The sequence below is a fragment of the Cygnus atratus genome, chromosome Z, assembly GCF_013377495.2.
Source record: "Cygnus atratus isolate AKBS03 ecotype Queensland, Australia chromosome Z, CAtr_DNAZoo_HiC_assembly, whole genome shotgun sequence".
In the NCBI taxonomy this organism is placed as follows: Eukaryota; Metazoa; Chordata; class Aves; order Anseriformes; family Anatidae; genus Cygnus; species Cygnus atratus.
Genome location: NC_066396.1, coordinates 5,570,946 through 5,580,670, shown reverse-complemented (window position 1 = coordinate 5,580,670; position 9,725 = coordinate 5,570,946).

The following is a 9,725-nucleotide window of genomic DNA, read 5'->3' as shown; positions in this document are numbered from 1 at the left end:
AAAGAGTGTAACCTGAGCATGACATAAATGGTATGGAATAAGGGGTGGATATCTGTCCTGGTTTCAGTTAGGACAGAGTTAATTTTCCTCCTAGTAGCTGGCAGGGTGCTATGTTTTGGATTAGAATGAGAAGAGCGCTGATAACATGCTGATGTTTTAATTGTTGTAGAGCAGTGCTTACACCAAGCCAAGGACTTTTCAGCTTCTTGCTCTGTCCTGCTAGCGAGCAGGCTAGGGATGCAGCAGGAGCTGGGAGGGGACAGACCCAGGACAGCTGACCCAAACTGGCCAAAGGGGTATTCCATACCATCTGACATCATGCTGAACAAAATATAGGGGTGGCTAGCCGGGGTGGAGGGGGGGGCCGGCTGCTCGGGGATAGGCTGGGCATCGGTCAACGGGTGGTGAGCAATTGCATTGTGCATCACTTATTTCGTACACATTATTACTATTAATACTATTATTATTATTATTATTATTGTTATTATTTTCCCTGTCTTAATAAACTGTCTTTATCTTAACTCACAGGCTTCACTTTCCCGTTTCTCTCCCCTATCCCGGAGAGGGAGGGGGGAGGGTGAGCGAACGGCTGTGTGGTGTTTGGCTGCCAGCCAGGCTAAACCACAACATCTGCTTTCGCTTAAAATTCTCAGGTATGTTCAGTCCTAGTTTAGAAAGTGTTTTACTTCACAGTAGTTGCTTCAGTATATTTTGTGAACTCTAAAGAGATAGTTACTATTCTCCATGTATTTGTATTTCAGTTAGGGAGAGGTGCATCTGTCAAAGAAAGAAATGTTGTTGTTGTTGTTGTTGTTTTTCTTGTAGAAATCAAAGAAAACATTTCTAGAGGGGTCACCAAGAGGTTATGTAGTCCATCTCCTTTCATAATGATAGGGTCAACTATGCCACTTGTGACAAAAGCTAGTCTTTCCTTAAAAATCTCCAGTAATGAAAACCTTTCTTGATGTTAGATCTTAATCTTTGCTTTACTACTACTTGGTCTAACTGTAGTAGAGATAGAAAAAAATTTATTCCTTTCCCCTCTATATCTACCTTTTACTTCTGAAGACCATTTTCCCTCAATTTTCCCCTCTCTAGATTAAGTGATCTTAATTTCTTTAAACTTTTCTCCTAGGTCATGCTTTCTAGATCTGATCAAATCAGTTTCAGTCTCTTTTGAGGACCCTTTACCAATAGTCCCCATCCTCCCATGTTATTGTGCCTTCTATGCATGAGCACAAGGTTTTCGATTCTTGTTCAGCTGTGACTCTTGTTCACCTGTAATCTGGTATTACTCAGATCCCATTCAGCAACATTGCTTCCAGGCCAGAAAACTGCTTTGGTATTTGTGTAGTTCTGTACTTTGAAGGGTTTTACTTTACATTTGACCTTACTGAGCATCTCTGTACTTTTTCTCTGTCTTCAATTGTTTTAAATTCTGAACTCTTCCCAACTGTGTTTGCAGATCCTCACCTTGGTGCTGTCTCAGGCTTTAATAAACATGCTTTCTATTCTTTCATCCAAATTGTTTATGAAATTACACACAGTACCAGACCTCATGCAGAATCTGACTCTATTGGTATAGTAGGGTTAGCTATCAGATTTTGATGCTTTGACAGTAGCTATCTAATCCTACACTCTAGAGTTTCACCTAGATAATGTTTGTCAAACTTTTTTTGTAAGTCCTTCATGTAAGACAGTGTCAAAGCTTTGCTAAAGTCAAAGTATGTGACATTTCCTGTTTCTCCCTTATGCGCAAAGCCAGTTACCTTGGCATAATAGAAATTAGATTACTTTGACATGCTTTGTTTTTGATGAATGTAAGTGGGCTGTTGTTCTTCTCTATTATCCTCTAGGTGCTTACAAACTCTATTTATTTATTTATATACTTATTTATTTATTTTGAATGTGACTTCATCTAAACCTGTAAATCTGCTGCAGTTCCCAGAATCTTTTAAAAATAAGCACTGTGTTTTCTTTACAATGAACATTCTCTAGCAAGAAAGAATACTAAAGAACCAGGAAAAAAAATCTGGAATTTTTTCTTTTCTAGAACTTGGTCAGCTGTTTTACAAAATCTTACAACCCTCCCAAATGTGCTTTATAAGTGTTAAGAATGTACACAAGATCTGTCTCTGCATTCTGTATTCAGTTCTTGAGTGAGATGATAAATACGTATGCAGACTTGTGGTTCAGACACTATTATACCTATGGCATTGTAATTCTGTTACAATAGGCCCATCTGCCACGGCTCTTCAAAGCAGCACAATAGCATCAGGACTAGAATTGTGATTTTGCTTCTTCAAATACTTATGACATGGAGAAAAATGTCTCTCGCTGTTAGCAACATTATTATAATGACAGAGCTGATCTGTTCCAGCTAGTGAAGAAGGTAATGATACATAAAAAATTACATCCTTCCACTTCTGTCTTCTGTAGCTTTTGCAATATTTTGAGGGCCATCAGGTAGAAATATGCAGCTTAAAGAGATTCACACTGCCCAAGTTTCAACGTCCTCTTCTCAAATCTCTTTGAAAAGTTTAAGAAGTTTACAGCTACGAGGAAATAAGCAAATAAGCTAATTACGAGGAATAGAAATATAGGAACAATATAAAATATCCCAAGTCATCTGATTTAAATACAGGCAAAAAGTCAGAGCCCTGTATCTCAACTTGCAGAAAATGTGACTGAAATACCATGTTTCTTAATATATTGACTGCAAAGGAACCATGATTGTTGTGTCTTCTACAGCTCTGCCATAAGATAATTAATGTAAATCTCTCTAGGACACATATTATTTGTTCCATATATTTGTTATTTATCTGTTCATAAGAGTTTCTTCTCCACTAAATTTGCTTCCAGTTGTACTCTCTCCCTGTCACTGCTCAGTCTGAAAATGAGTACAGAAAACTTTAATCTTTCAGTACTCTTAAATTACAGATAGCAAAATGTGTAGGTGTTAGTGTTTCTTGGAAACAGGGTCCTGCTTTATTTATAGCTCTGCTGTTTAGCCTTCTGTGTCTGCATGCTGTAGTACTCTGCCAGAGTGCCTACCAAGTGTGCAAGTTCATAGAAAGCTTCACTAGCAACTGAAATCTCGGTATATGACTGAAATAAAGGGCGTGCTTGTAGTGTTCTACTAGAGGTCTGGTCTGGGTAGCATTTTGATGATAATCTAAGGCAATTTGATATTATATTTTGATATATTGATACCTTGTCCTAGTATTTGATAGGAGAACCTGTGTCCAGCTCATCAGGATTGTTCTGACTTTGATAGCCATATGGTTAATGGATAGAATCATTAAGGTTGGAAAAGACCTCCCAGATCATCTGATCCAACCATCCCCCTACCACCAATGTCACCCACTGAACCATGTCCCTAAGTACCACATCCAGCCTTTCCTTAAACACCCCCAGGGACAGTGACTCTACCACCTCCTTGGGAAACCTGTCCAATGCCTCACCAATGGATAACCAAGACAGTTTCTGAGACAAAAACTGCTGCTTCTTTTTGGCATCCTTTCTAGACTGAACTTGCAGAAGCTTGTTCAGTGTTTCAACACCTTGCATACCGAGACACGGGAGATGCATTTCAATACATCACCTTCTCCCCCCAGTCTATCATTTCATTTCCTACATAATTGCACTGGGTGCTACCTAATATTCCTCCATGAAGCTGTTTGCTTTTCCTGAAGGATACAGAAAATCCATAAGCACATGGCAGCTACTTAAACAACTCACCAGGTTGGTTTAATGTATATTTTACTAATACAACAAAGTATTTAAATGCAAAATAGCAAAAAGTTGAAGCAGAAATGCTGAGCAGCTGGTAGTTCCATGTGACTGAAGACAGGCACCCTCTCCGTTGGGAAGAGTATTGTGGACACCTTGCTAGCAGTGTTTGCTAGCTATCTGGGGAGGTCAGGACATTTTCATGTTGTTTGAAATAAACAGTGCCTACTTCTTTAACCTGGGTGAGTGGCCCATTGCAGCAGGAGTGGCAGCAACTCATTAAAGAGACTTTCTTTATAGGAAAGGTACTATGAATAGAGGTAAAGGATAGTGGAAGTCAAGTGCTGTTGTTCTGAATTGACAGGTAGAAACAGACTCATAAATAAAATGTTGCAAGGCTCAGTAAACCAGAGAACAAATAGTAAATTATCAGTTTATGGTAGAATCACAAGTCGTACAGTCTTGTATTGGGTTCACCTGCTATCCAATGTAGAGCATTTATTTTATTTTACTTTTAAATATACATATATATATATATATATATACATATATATATGTTATGGTTGCTGGTGTTATTTCTGCCTACTGCTATGATAGTATTTTCTTCTTTGAGCCATTTCAGATATGGCTGTTACATTCCAATTACTGGAAAATTATTATTTTTAGATAAAGCTACTTTTCAGTCAAAGTTCAGAGACATTCTCAAGTCTTCTGCTCTTATATATGAAGATCACAAGACCAGTGAGATAGTCAGTAAGGTGGTCAATAAGATAGGTTCCTGTAGACAGGTGAACATGATTTTAAACTTTTAATCCACAAGAGTTCCTTCTGCATGAGCTGTTTTGAGGTTTTCTAAAGGCAAATTTATCCAAGACTAGCAAACTGTCAGCAGATTTTATTTATTTATTTATTTATTTTCCTTAGAGAGTCTTCAGAAATATGAATTTTAATGATTTTTACCAGGATTTGGGATTTATTATGACTGCATATCTATAGCTTTAAACTTGGTAGCAGTTAGTACCTGTAGTGAGGTAATGCTTAATAATGATATGAATTTCCTCATCATTCATTCCTTTACAGCTGGAAGAAGTCCTGCCAATAGATTAATCACAAGCTAATCCTTTGATTCTTTTTATTTTAGTACTTTACATTTTGTCTTTTACAAAACACCACTTATGAAGTAGTCCAAGTGCCTTGAGTTCCTGTGGGGTGAGACTATATTATTGTGTTGTTTCTATTAGAAATCAGATGCTGATTTTTGCTTATTCCTCCTGCAATACCATTTGCAATCCCAGTGTGGGATGAGAACTGCACTTGTAGATAGTCTCTACTCTTAGTCTATGTAGGAGGGACACCAGATGGATATGACAAATAAATGGAGAAAGCGCAAGGTACCGGTAGCATGATTATGATTCGTGTAGTAAGTGGCAGTCACAGCACACCCACTGTCTAGCTATTGTCGGGCGTTTTGTAGTCATTATGGCACAGCAGGTAAACATTAATGGGAAAAGATTACATGCTGCGAGACAGAGCATTAGCTTGTGTAAATCATCAGAGCTCAGTTGAAGTCAATGGAGCTGTAATGTTTTGGACCAGTTAAGGATATGGCCTTAGACTTTTCCTTTTCAGAAGAAAAATACAAATCTTGATTCTCCTCTGCCATATGCTTCAGACTGTTCTGTATACAAAGCAAGTTCTTCAAATATACATATATTTATATTTATTTTTATTATTATTATTTTGAGGGAGGGAGTGAAATAGACAATATATGCCTGGAGGGAAAGGTCAGTATCTGTAACTGTCAGCAATTCTTGTAATTACACCCACTGTCAATATCAGCTCTTGGAATTCCCCTTTCATACAATCTACTTTTGTCCTCCTTCATCAATGAAGCTGAGTGTGACATACTCTAACAAGGTTGGTAGAATGATTATGCGACTCAATTATTAACTCAAATGCAACTTGCACACTGCAGCAAATAGAATTTCTTCTGACAGGCTGCTTGTCATATTATGGCATTATTTGATTAACTCACCCCTTTGGAGGTGTTCATGATCTCATTATATCTTTAATGATAAAATTCCCTTCTGTTATGTGCTATTTTATATTACGTTAAAAGGGATTCATTCATTTTTCGCTTGTCACTCGCATAATTGGATAAATATTTAACAGGGGCTAGTTGATTAAATTTCTGCTAAAACTATACTCACTACAAAAATATGTTCTAAACACCTTAAAAGTTGGTCTGTTGGCCATCAGTGTGGCAGGTGGTAAACCCAATGAGGCTTTTCCTATTGAAGGTCATATGTAGTCCTTCTTTTGCTCTCCATGGAGCCCCCAGACAAATAGCAACAAAGATTTTACTCCAGTAGAAGATAATGGCTTTAATAGGTTTCACTGCAGAGTTTAAATTGGAAGATGGAATCCAAGACTGAGGTGATATGTTACTGAATTAATCAAATGCAAGAGGTAGTGTGTCTTCTGGTTAAGATGTGAGCTAGCAGGGTCAAAGTTCTTGCTACTCAGTCACAAAGATCAGGAACAGAAAGTGCTTTGCTGAGTCACAAAGACCAGGAACAGACTTTTAATCTCTCTTTGAAAGGGATTTCTTTTATACCAGGACATAAAAGTTATGCGTATTTCTCAGGCCCGCAGGCCTCATTCTCCTGTGATGCTATTCTGATTTCTAAATACTGTTTTATACATATCCATGGAACATAGCATTTTGTATGTTGTCAAAACTGTTTGGCTTCACAGTTTGCATACAAAGTAATTTATTGACTCAGATTATTGACATCAAACACAAGTACACATAGACCATTAATGCTTAAAAACATGGGTAAAATCATGGTTATGTGTGACTCATGGGGATTTCAAAACCAGTCCTCTTTTTTCTCTTTGTTCCCGTTTCCCTATTTGTTAAATAATATGATGTTAACACATGTAGATAAAATGTTTCCTTCATTCCCTTCTAGGTCTTAACATTAAGTTACTGCAGAAAGTCATATAATTATCAAACAACTCTGTAATTAATTACATTATGCAAAATGTCCATTAAAATAATCACTGACATTTTGTATTTTGACAAACGGGATTAAGTATACTTTTATCAAAACTGAAACCTCTAATTTGATTACCTCTACTTTTATCTGATTGCATATTGTCTAGCAGGGTGCCATGAAATTCTGGTCATAAGATTCTAACAAACATCAATCTATAAAACCCTAGACTCCCAGATAATAAGATAATCAGTATCTCAATAGGTTTTCTGGTCCACTACTGTGCACCAGGAAAATATTAGCTCACACTGTGCCTTTCAGGTACATATTTGTATAATCTGTTTTTAAAATCCCCCGTGCTCTTCTTAAAAACTCCCTGGCTGGAGATTTGCTACCATTGCCATGAGATTTGGTCTGATATCTTTATTTTATATATATACTCAAATCATTTAAGGCGTCATTTTCAATCTTTTCAAATTCAATTTACTTTAAGTCAGGACTTGAAAATAGATGTATAGATTTGGAAAACAAAACAAACAAAACCCATGAACAAACCAAAGAGAAAATCTGAATGGGAGAAAATTTTACACTTCCATTAATATAATATCTAAATTTCACATGATCACTTTATTCATGGATTGCAACTATTTAAAGACGCCAAACCTCTTCACATTGTGCAATTTCTCCAAATGAGTCTTTGGAGGCATATGTTTTTCTTGGCTACAGAATCAGTGGAGACTGAAGATAAATTAGATGACCAAATTATATGCCTAAAGTTGCACGGACCCAATACCCCTTACTGATCTTCAGTAAAAAATATTTATTCATCTAAAAGCAGAGTTTTCAGTCAGCATTCTGCTGACATCAGAGGTTATGGTATTCAAAGTATATTCCCAGATTCTGAATTTTGATCTCTTAAACTTTTACAAATAAACAGTTTTCCTTCTATCATTTTGCTCTGGGCTGACTTGCATTCTCAGAAAAAACAAAAAACAACAAACAAACAAAAAAACCTTCTAGCAGGCTCATCAGTTGGAGAAAAAGAAAAAGAAAAAGAAAAAGAAAAAGAAAAAGAAAACATATCACAATTATTATTATTTTTCTCTTTCAGTCATTTCACCAGGCAGATTAAAACTCTTGCCATATGATTCAGATGGGCAATCACAGAACAGCATTCTGGGCAATATACACTGAATAATTTTACTGGGAACCTGCCGAAGGCTGAAAATTATGGAATGAAAAATGAATGATGAATAAATGAATAAACAAATCTGTTTGCAGAAATTAGGGATTACTGCTAAATGATTTGCTGCCTCGTAAATGGGGCTAAATTAATTGTGAGAACTGTTCTGTAATAGAATGATTTTGCCTTTATAGCACCTGATTGAAAGTGTATTGAATTCAACTGATAGGTCCTCAGCTACTTCAGTGGACTTTGAATTAGACCCATGGAACATTATTCAATGACAGTTCTTCATATGTCCTTGGAAATAAAGTTGTCATTATTTTCACTGCACAAGTGGGAAAATTGCAGTACAAACACAGAATGTCCATGGTTTTAGAAGAGGTCACTGGTACAGCTCACTGACATAAGCCACAGATGGGAAATGAGAAGACAACACTCATGCCCATAATTTTTTATTGCTATATACACAGAAGAAATAATAATCTATAATAGCCTGGGATTGATTCATCTGCTATTGGGTGTGAATAGTAGGGTTTTGAGGATAGAAAGTGAACTTTGGATTACCTATAATGTCCCATCGAAGCTATTATTTTTTCTTCAAGAGTGTTTTTTCTTCCCACAAATTAATTTTTGATCTGCAATATGACAAAAAAGTCATCTGCCACCTGAAGTCCTGGGTAATCCTTTCCCAGACCCTCATTTGAAATCAGTAGGTGACAGTTGTACTATTTCACCCAAATTCATCTGTCCTTTTAACCTGCGGGGGCCAAATAGGAAGCAAAATAGCTTTTGCTCTTAACAGATCAAACCAAAGAAAAACAGTGGTGAGAAATGGATTGTGTGCTGAGCTCACTCACTCATTTGAGGGAGGGGAGATTTATTGACTGCAGGAGTCAATAAAATTGCAGTGCTATCTGAGTTTTCATTCTGAGTCCTGAAGTAACTCTCTGAACTTTGGCAGGAACTTGCTGCAAACAAGTTAGATCCCAAAGCGTTTGCTTACTGAAGTTTAAACTATGGCTAAGCCAAAGAAGACACAAAGGGACTAAGGGACATAAAACATCCCATCACTGCATGAGAAAAACCTGCCTTGTTCTGCCGCTAGTGTAGAGGGTACGCAGCTTGAGGCAACTGGTGCATCATCCTGTGAGCATTTGGGTGAAGGTGGGGTGTCTGAAACTAGTTCAATCCTTAATTTTTCAGTGTTTGAGCCAGAAGAAAGTATAGTAAACCCAAGACTGGCTCTAAAACTGGAAGAACATTTTTTTCTTTATTTTCAGTCATTTCAACATTAAACTTATTCAGGTAATAAAGATATGGGTTTTTGTCTTTTCAGACTAAAACCAATACAGAATCAACACCTCACGAGTATCATTCTTACCATGGGTGTAATAGACAACCTCCTAGAGCTGTAAATCAACTCACATAAAATTACAAAGGTAATTACACAGTACCAAAACCTAGCAAATGGGAAGCAAATTATCAACTGGACTTCAGTTTCATCCAATAGCATGTGCCACTCCAGGAATTTCCAAAGTATGAAAAATTCAAAATATGTAAATAGAGGAAAAGTGCCATACGAATAAACAAATTCCCTATAGAGGTAGTGGGTATTTTCTCAGTATTTTCTCAAATAAAATAAATAAATAAAAAGGTCAATCCAGTAGGGCTAAACATTTATGGTTGGCCTGTAAGATATTTGTTCTTGAGGATCAGGAAATGAGGATTCCTTCAAGTGCTTAAAAAAAGTAATATATATATATATATATGTATGTATGTATGTATATGTATATGAAGAGGTGATAGAA